The sequence below is a fragment of the Mixophyes fleayi genome, chromosome 4, assembly GCF_038048845.1.
Source record: "Mixophyes fleayi isolate aMixFle1 chromosome 4, aMixFle1.hap1, whole genome shotgun sequence".
NCBI lineage: Eukaryota > Metazoa > Chordata > Amphibia > Anura > Limnodynastidae > Mixophyes > Mixophyes fleayi.
The window spans coordinates 242124485-242133370 of record NC_134405.1 but is presented as its reverse complement, the minus strand read 5'-3'; positions in this window follow the sequence as shown (position 1 = coordinate 242133370).

Genomic DNA, 8886 nt, shown 5'->3' with positions numbered 1-8886 from the left:
TCGGAGCTGCGTTGGCGTCCTGTTGGAGACCATGATGTGTTAGCTTACGTTTATTTTTGTAATGTATTCACCATACACAGCAAATACATACATACATGCAGCGAATGGTAGCTTTGAATGCTAAAATGGTACTCATGTCAATAACATTAAATTTGTGAAAAAATGTACACTAAAATTTTGAACATATATATATAATATGAAAATAGGAAATAATCAGAATAATAGCAACTAAGACTAACATTACAACTGAAGGTTGCAGAGAGAGAAACTTGGGTCCATTCCACCCACTGCAGGAGAGTCCATAATCCGGAGAAAGTGCAAGATAAAACTAAGACCGACGACATAGATCTGTCACTTGTGAGTCTGTTCCGGGAGACCTAAAGTCTGCAGTCGAGACACCTGAACCAGAGACGTTGCCCCAGAACTATCTTTCCAGCAATGGAGTGGCGGTTTTTGTTTTTCTGTTGTTCCAGGATTTTCCTTGTTTTTACTCTTTCTAGGACATTCTATTTTTGTGAAGGAGGATGGAGGACGGAGGAGAGTTCTGGTAGTGATACGGATGAAATGGAGGCAGAGGAAAAGTTATTAGAATACTCAGAGCAGCCCATTATCAAGCTTGGTCCGGGGGTTATGAAAAGGTCTGCTAGCTCAGGAACTCGGAGGCAGTGTGAGGGGCTATTGTCTGATGAGTATTGTATCTGCAAGTTTTGCGACTCCCTAGTTGAAGAGAGATGCATCCAACGATGCCAGTCCCCCAGTACTCTGAATATAGGCGGGCATCCTTTGGAGGATTATCACTCCCTGGTGGGTAAGGTGCTAAACCAAACCGAGTGTTGGGTGTGCTCTCACGTGCCGCAAGGGCAGCATAATATAGGACTAGTGCCATTCCCGCTAAACATATCGGAAGTACTCAAATTGAGGGGTGGGAGGCCCATAGATGGGAGGTACAATAACACTAGGTCCCCTAGTCTGACGCTTCGACAATACTCCATAGACAGATCTCTGCTGTGTCTAAATAACTCTCATGCAAAACGTCTGGAGAATTGGGAAGCTGACCCATCAGATCAGACAATGGCTCGCCACACTCATTTTAGAGGAAGACTCACAAGGTCACCAATAGGCAGGAATGTTGATGGAAGTCACAAACTAGGGCGTATAACCAAACATAAGAAAGTAGCCATTGGAAAAGTCTCTATAGATAATTGTAAGAATGTCATCCATGCCGACACGTGTCTAGAGCAAATGAAGACACTGGGCATGGGTAGTTTTATCAAAACTCTGTGTGATATAATTCATGGGCATACTGTTCCTTATGTTCTCCCTGATGATGTGTACTTTGTTTGTGGAAGGAAAGCTTATTCCTGGGTGACTCCGAGTTCGAAGGGCTTGTGTTTCTTAGCTAAACTGGTTCCTGAAATCATGACTATTACTCATGAAGAAATGGTTGGTATTCACAAGACTACATCACCACCATACGTACACACACAGTATGAACACCATGGCAAGAGAAATATGATTCCTGGTGAGGAACCCATAGCTACAAAATTGATTAGTGAAACTGCTGGTTTCCAAGTTATGGTAGCCCTAGATCTCACCAGGACCGCTCAGGGAACATTAAACTTTAAATATATCCAAGACCTAGCTAAATTAATAGATAATATCACCGAGGTGTATGATGACACTTTCAGGTATACTGGAAGGGAGCTACAAGCGTACAAGAAGGAGTTGGTGCAACATAGACTGGTACTAAATTATCTCACCTCTATTACTGGTGGGTACTGTGTGACACTGGCCACCCAGTTCGGTGTCAAATGTTGCACGTACATCACCAATAATACGGATGACCTTAAAGAGGTTATAGATCGGAAGATGGATGAAATTTTGCAACTGAAATGGGAATTTCGAAAGAACCATAATTCTTCGTTATATGAGGTCGGGGAAAAGGTGGCAGGTTGGTTCTCATGGTTGAACCCTGTGAAATGGTTCTCTAGTCTGGGGGAGTGGGTACAAGAAATAGTTGCTAGTGTAGGTAAGCTCCTTCTCCTTATACTAGGTGTCATCTTAGCAATTGGTTCATTTGTCAAATGTGTTCCTACTGTGTTGAAGTGTGGAAAATGGTCTCATAGGAGTAACACAGAGAAAGAGACTGAAAGGGTGGTACCAGATACCGAGATCATGGTCTGTGAAGAAGTATTGTATAATCCTTAACTTGAAATGGTGATTGGGTGATAGTTTATTACACTATCAAAGGGTGGAGCTGTCGAAGTCAGCAAATTGGATAAAGTCATTTCAATTAAAATTGAGCAAACTTGGTTGTCTTTGTCTGAAAAGATGCGTACGGTACGCTATGACGTATAAGGGCACGCTGCGGCGTGGAAGGTCGCACGCAGCTGCAACACATGGCAGCAACAGTATTTGGTCTTTTACCATACATTCGCACAAACACGCATACTTGTAAAATAGTACACATTAATGGTAGTTGCAACACAGTCATTTATGTCGAAATATAGTAGTATTTATATTATATATTGTAAGTTATATGCACATTAGTGAAATACATGGAACACGTTGAAGGAATCATATCATGTATGTATGTATCATAATAAACCTAATATAACATTTGCTACTGTTTGGTTCACTCTGCGAAGGAATCACAGAGTGCATACACAAGTTATGAATGATAGGGAATTATGAACTACTTAAGACTAAGGAATCTTGGCGGGAAGAGCAGAGCATACCCCCTGGAGAGATGACCCCCTCCTTTGGATTCTTTAGTATGATTTAACCAATGATGACAACCCCTTGGATCTTCCTGAAACCTGGACCAATAGAAGCAAGCTATACCATTTCCATTGTGTTACTGTATTTCTGTGTGCATATAAGCAGCAGCTTCACATCTAGTGTTCAGACATCTTGTCCCCAGACTTCAGGATTGAATGACTGTACACTGGATCCAGAGCGCCTGCGATAAGTAACGGCTGTATTTATTATCACTTCGCTTGAACATATTATACTACTTTTTGCGAATAAATCGTTGTGCGTTGGAAACACAAATCGAGGTTCGACAATCGTTATTGGTTAGCGACAATACGCACTTAACACCCATCTGCCATCTCTGCCCCATCTGCCCCTTCTGCCATCGCTGCTCCATCTGCCATCTCTGCCCCTTCTGCCACCCGTGCACCCCATGCCACACAATCGTCGGCTGCTGCACAGTCACTCACTGCCGCTCCACTGGCATCTGCTTCCTCCCCACTGTTGCCTTATATATGACTGGTTACCAGAAGCCAGACTCATCCTTGATGCGATGCAACCATTATACCAGCAAAGAGGCCCCGTAAAAAAAAAAAAAAAAAATTGCCTGAGGCTTTGCCATTGGTCCTCCATAGCATTCGGACCACTCCTAGACCTCCTCTTAATCTGTCCCCCTTTGAGATACTGTTCGGACGACAACCTCATTTGATCGTGAGTCCGCAAGATGACTTAAAGTGTAATAATGAAGTGACTGTGCAATATCTTATAAAAATTAGCAGACAGCTGAAACAACAACAACAAAAACTCAAAATGCTGTCACCTGGTATGCCAGAAACGAACTGTCATGATGTTGAACCTGGAGACTATGTTATGATCCGCAATTTCTTACGTTCAGGTTGTTTAGCTACCAAAACTAAGACATTACTATTTCCACTTTAAACTACTACATACATGACATGTTTGTTAAATAATAAAAAATACCTAATAGCCACGCGTCACCATTCGGCCTTGCACCACCTTGCCTCAGTTGCAATCTTTGCCACATCCCTGACTGGCAGAAGGCAAAGGAGTCATGTGTACTCCCTGGCCACATAGCTACCAGGTTACGAATCTGGAGAGAGGCGTCACATATAGCTTGGACATTTATAGAATGGAAATGCTTGCGATTTAAAAAATTAGCAGCATTCCCACCGGAGGGGACCAAGGCTACATGAGTCCCATCGACTGCCCCTATGACGTGCGGGAAACTGGCTATGTGGGAAAACTGCCGTTTTATCAGCACCAGGGACTCCTCATCGAGTGGCAGATGTATGAATTGCCTTAGACGCGACACAAACGCCCCCAGAACAACCTTTAGCACACGACTGAAGGACTTCTGGGACATCCCTGAAGCGACTCCCACAGTGGTCTGAAATGACCCTGTTGCGCAAAAGTGCAATACCGCCAACAGTTTAGTTAATGGCGGTATTGCTGTTGGGCTGTTGCGCTTGGGCTCCAGGTCAATCTGCACTATGCGCAGGGTGTCCAGGATGACACTAGGCGAGAGACGATAACAACGCACCACCTCAGCATCAGACATGCTAAAGAGGCTGACACGTGGCCTGAACACACGCTCCCTGGGTCGGCGATGATGGGTTACTTGCTGATTTTGGGGGCGGCAACGCTGGTTGTCCTCTTTTGCTGCCACATGTGCCTCGGCCATTTCTAAGAAACGCTATATTTGAAAAGAGAAGGATGTAAAAAAAATACAATTAACTCATAGCTTGGAAAATGTCACTCCTATTTGCACAGCAAACATTTACAATATACTTACACCAACAAGTGGGTTGGCCAAACTCATAATGTGGCTAAAAAAATAACTTAAAAAAAAATTGTCAGAGGGTGAATAAGAAGTTATGGCATCTACTTCTATGCTATGTCAGGTTGCAGACCTAGACCCATGTTACTTACCTCAAAATGGAGCAGGATTATCCTGTTCACTTGCAAACAATTGTCAATGGAAAACTAAAAAAGAAAAAATAAAGTAAACAAAAGATACAAATAATCTAAAAAGTACTACACAGCCCAATACAAGAAAACTATTATCTGTAACTATTATCTGAAACAAAGTATAACACCCAAAATAACAAAAAAGTCCCAGACAAATCAAACAATAAAACAATAAAATGTTAAAACAAATCAACCAAAGAAACCATAGTAATATCTTAAAATATGTCATGCAAACATACCAGTAAATGAACAGGGCACATCATCTACGCAGAACTTTATAGCAGTGGTTAATTAGCAAAGAGTATGCAGGTGAGGGTCTGCATGCGTCCTGATCACATGGGCGTTCCTTTGTGTGTGCTCGTGGTTCAGATATGAGAGACTGGCAGGCGCATAGCGTACGCCACCACAAATGCGATCGCCTGCGTTCGCACCAGAATGACTTGGACATAGTTAGACGGAAACGCCCCTATGAGAAATTGACTATGTCACCACGCCCCAGAACCTCCCTGTTCACACCCAGAACTTGTAGCTCGTCGCAAATGGGTTTTGCGATCGCGCCCATACAGTTTTTGCGTTCGCAAAAGTAACCAGGCCCGACAACCGAGCATGCGCACTAAACTTTTGCGTTCGCTACGCGCTGAAAAGGGACATACGTTCCTTGATGACTCAGGCCCTATGTGTTTTAGTGCTTTGTGCTATTTGCAGTATTTGATCAACAGTGCTTTATGAGGTCACACTGAGGACATCCCTAATTACATCTATGTTTTCTTTATAAAAGCATATTGAGAGCTGTAGTTTTATAGCTCATCAATATGTTTTTTCTACCCATTGGGTTCTATTAGTGGTATGCTAAATTGATTAGATAATAATTTTATTTTGGATTTCTGAGTCAAAGTAGTGGTAAATTACAATTTCCCCTTCTTACAAACACAAAAAATTGTTTGTAGAATTGGTTGATTAATTTGCGCTTTATCCAGAATATTCAAATCTGTTGGCGTCATTTCCACCCTTAGAGCAGACTATAAATGATGCAACATTGGCATCAATATCAGGCAAACATTATCAGACTGTTAGAAAATGCAGTCGAAAGATGAGTACTATCATCTTGTGTGACGCCAACTACTGAATGTTGTAACAGACCTCAGTGTAGTCTAAAGTGATCCAAGTTAGACATTTATTCTTTAGTTTGTTACTCAGACAGGATCAGCTAATGTGTGGTCATCTTCAGTTTTTGTCATCTATTGCTTTTTATAGAAAGTGATTTTAATGGAGTTGTCCTAAGTGAAAATTCTAAATAAATTGTGCCAATATGAACCGTAATATACAATATCCAAATCATCCCCTCCTTTATATATTGTAATCAGAGATAAATAAGTAAGAGCAATTAGCAAATATTTAACAGTACAATAATAAAACTTCATAGTGATGGAAGGATTTATAAGGTTTAGTTGTCGGATCAGAGACTGGTAGTCTGTACTCTCAATATATGTGCTGCTTTAAATGGCAAGAATGACAAATTCCCTTTCTTACTGCAAGAAGCCTCACAAAACATTAGAATTTGCAAATCAAAGAGATTGGAGGTCTATAAGTAGATCCTTCAATGAATTCTGTACTATGGTAGTCATTATTCCAAATAACATAATTGCAACAAGATGATGAAAATGCCGAGTGCTGTATTTACAGACATGCAGGAAATGAGACTCCTTGAAACAGTGACATAGAATTTCTATTGCTGTAATTACTGACATGAAGGAAATACGACCTCTTGCAAAGCTGACATAGTACAATTCCAACAAACAAACATACAGGCAGTGAGATTCACGTGGCTAGAAATGTCCACAGTTTCAAAGTTGCTATTGTAAGGACCCGCAAGGAGAAGTGCCTCACAGGGCGACTAACTCATATTACCTAGTACCTAGGAACTTACCACAATTCGCGTGGATGACTGGACCCTACCCCTTCCAGAGAAGAAAGCTCTCCGACTACTCGCTGGTATTGCCCTAGGAAGAGAAACGGAGAATTAAATCCGGGCCTATCAGGGAGTAGTGTTCGAGACCACCGCAATGGGAGAAGACACTCTAGTCAAGCTCGCTTGCCGCTACCTTGCGTTGCTCTTACCAAGGCGCGGGACTACAGGCACTTGAGACCAGGAACAGTTCCGCCTCAAGTACCTCGCACACCTCTCGGTGAGGGCCTAACCGAAAGAGGGAATCGAGCATTATACTCCCACTTCCGGTCCCTGCTTTCCTGCTCCTTCCCGACACCTGCGGGTGACAAGTAACACACTGCCTCCCTCTGCTCTATCAGAGAGGCTAAGATGTACACCCACAACACTAAACTTACTACAACAGGCGACCCGACCCTAACAACTTTCTAATGGCCGGCAACGCAACTAGCATAAATAACTATAACACTAACTGGGTGTGGTGTACTAACGGGACCCACTCACTGTACTCTACGGGAACACCAGTCGGTGTTCACGGTCTATTCCAGAGGGCTGTTCCTAACACCCTCACCCAGGTTGTACCAAGGAGACTGTCTTCTTGCTATGGGGTCACCCACGGTGTCCTAAGGACCGGCTGCACAAGGCCCGAAAGAGGCTCACTGGAACAGCACTCCAATCTGAGCGTAGACTGCCGCACGGAACAGGCAATCGTCACCGCGATGAACCACCCGACTGCCTCCACCCAGGCAGAACACGTATTCCAGAACTTAGTACTGGGACACTCAACCAGAACCATGGGCCGCCCCTGGAACTCAATTGAGCTGTGCCGCACTACCAGTGAGGTACTCGATCACCACCTCTAGAAACCAGCGTAACCCCAGGGATCTACGGGACGGGAAAACTATGTGTGTTTTTTCCCTGGCTATGTGTAAGCTTGTAACTACATTTATCCCCACAGTATAGGTTAGTACAGGAAAACAACAAGTACAAGAGCCTACCTTTAATGGGGGCCTGACGTCTTGCACCTGGAAAGGAATATACAGCACACCAAAAAACAATATACAAGCAATATTCACCGCACAGACAGAATAATACACTGCTACAGTATATGGCAAGCTAATTACACGAGTACACAGCTGCTAGCTAACCTGACAGTTACTACAGCACCAACAGGAGCCTTCTGCTCTACCGTTACCTTCCTCCTCTCAGTGTACTCACCTCACACACAGGACCGCGCCTACTCTGCTCAGGGCTCTCACGCCACTGACTACACCAGGGCCTTATGCCCTATACCATGGGCCTCTCTGCCCAGCTGACTACGGAGCCTTGTGCTCTGATTATGGGTCTTAGCCCCCTCTCTACCTTGGGCTCTGAGCCCACTGACTAGGGCATTGTGCCCTTCTGCTTTGGCCTCTAGGCCTCTAACTAGGGCCTTGTGCCCTGTCTCCCAGGGGCACTAGCCCCTGCCTATTACTAGGCCTTGTGGCCTCCCTCACTATGGCCTCTAGGCCACTGACTAACTACAAGGGCCTTGTGCCCTTTATACTCAATGGGCTTATAGCCCCCTGGCTACCTAACTAACTAGGGCCTTGTGCCCTGCTAACACTTTATGTGCTACTGGCCCACTACCTAATAGGGGCCCAGTGTCCAGTTACCTGGGCCTTGTGCCCCTACTAAGTGCCCACGGGCCTAGCGCCCGACTGTGGCCACAGGCCTAGTGCCCGAAGTTAGAGGGTGTGCTGCGGGCAGGGGCCCGGGAGAGGTAGTGCCCACTAGGGCCTTACCTGCTTCCCAGGTCTTCAGGGATCTTCTCCTGGCTCTTTTCCCCTCGGCCGCCGCCTCTATGCTCAGCCGCTGTTTCCTTCTGTTGATCCCGGCGGTGTTCAGGTGACAGAGGTGCTCTTAGCCCTGACAAGGGCTCTCTGCCGCCGCTAGTGACTCCGCTGACTACGTCAAAAATGTAAGGACCCACGAGGAGAAGTGCCTCAGAGGGCGACTAACTCCTAGTACCTAGGAACTTACCACAATTCGCGTGGATGACTGGACCCTATCCCTTCATCTGTTTCAGAGAAGAAAGCTCTCCATCTACTCTCTGGTATTGCCCTAGGAAGAGAAACGGAGAATTAAACCCATGCCTATCAGGGAGAAGTGTTCGAGACCACGGCAATTAGTGAAGACACTCTAGTCAAGCTCACTTA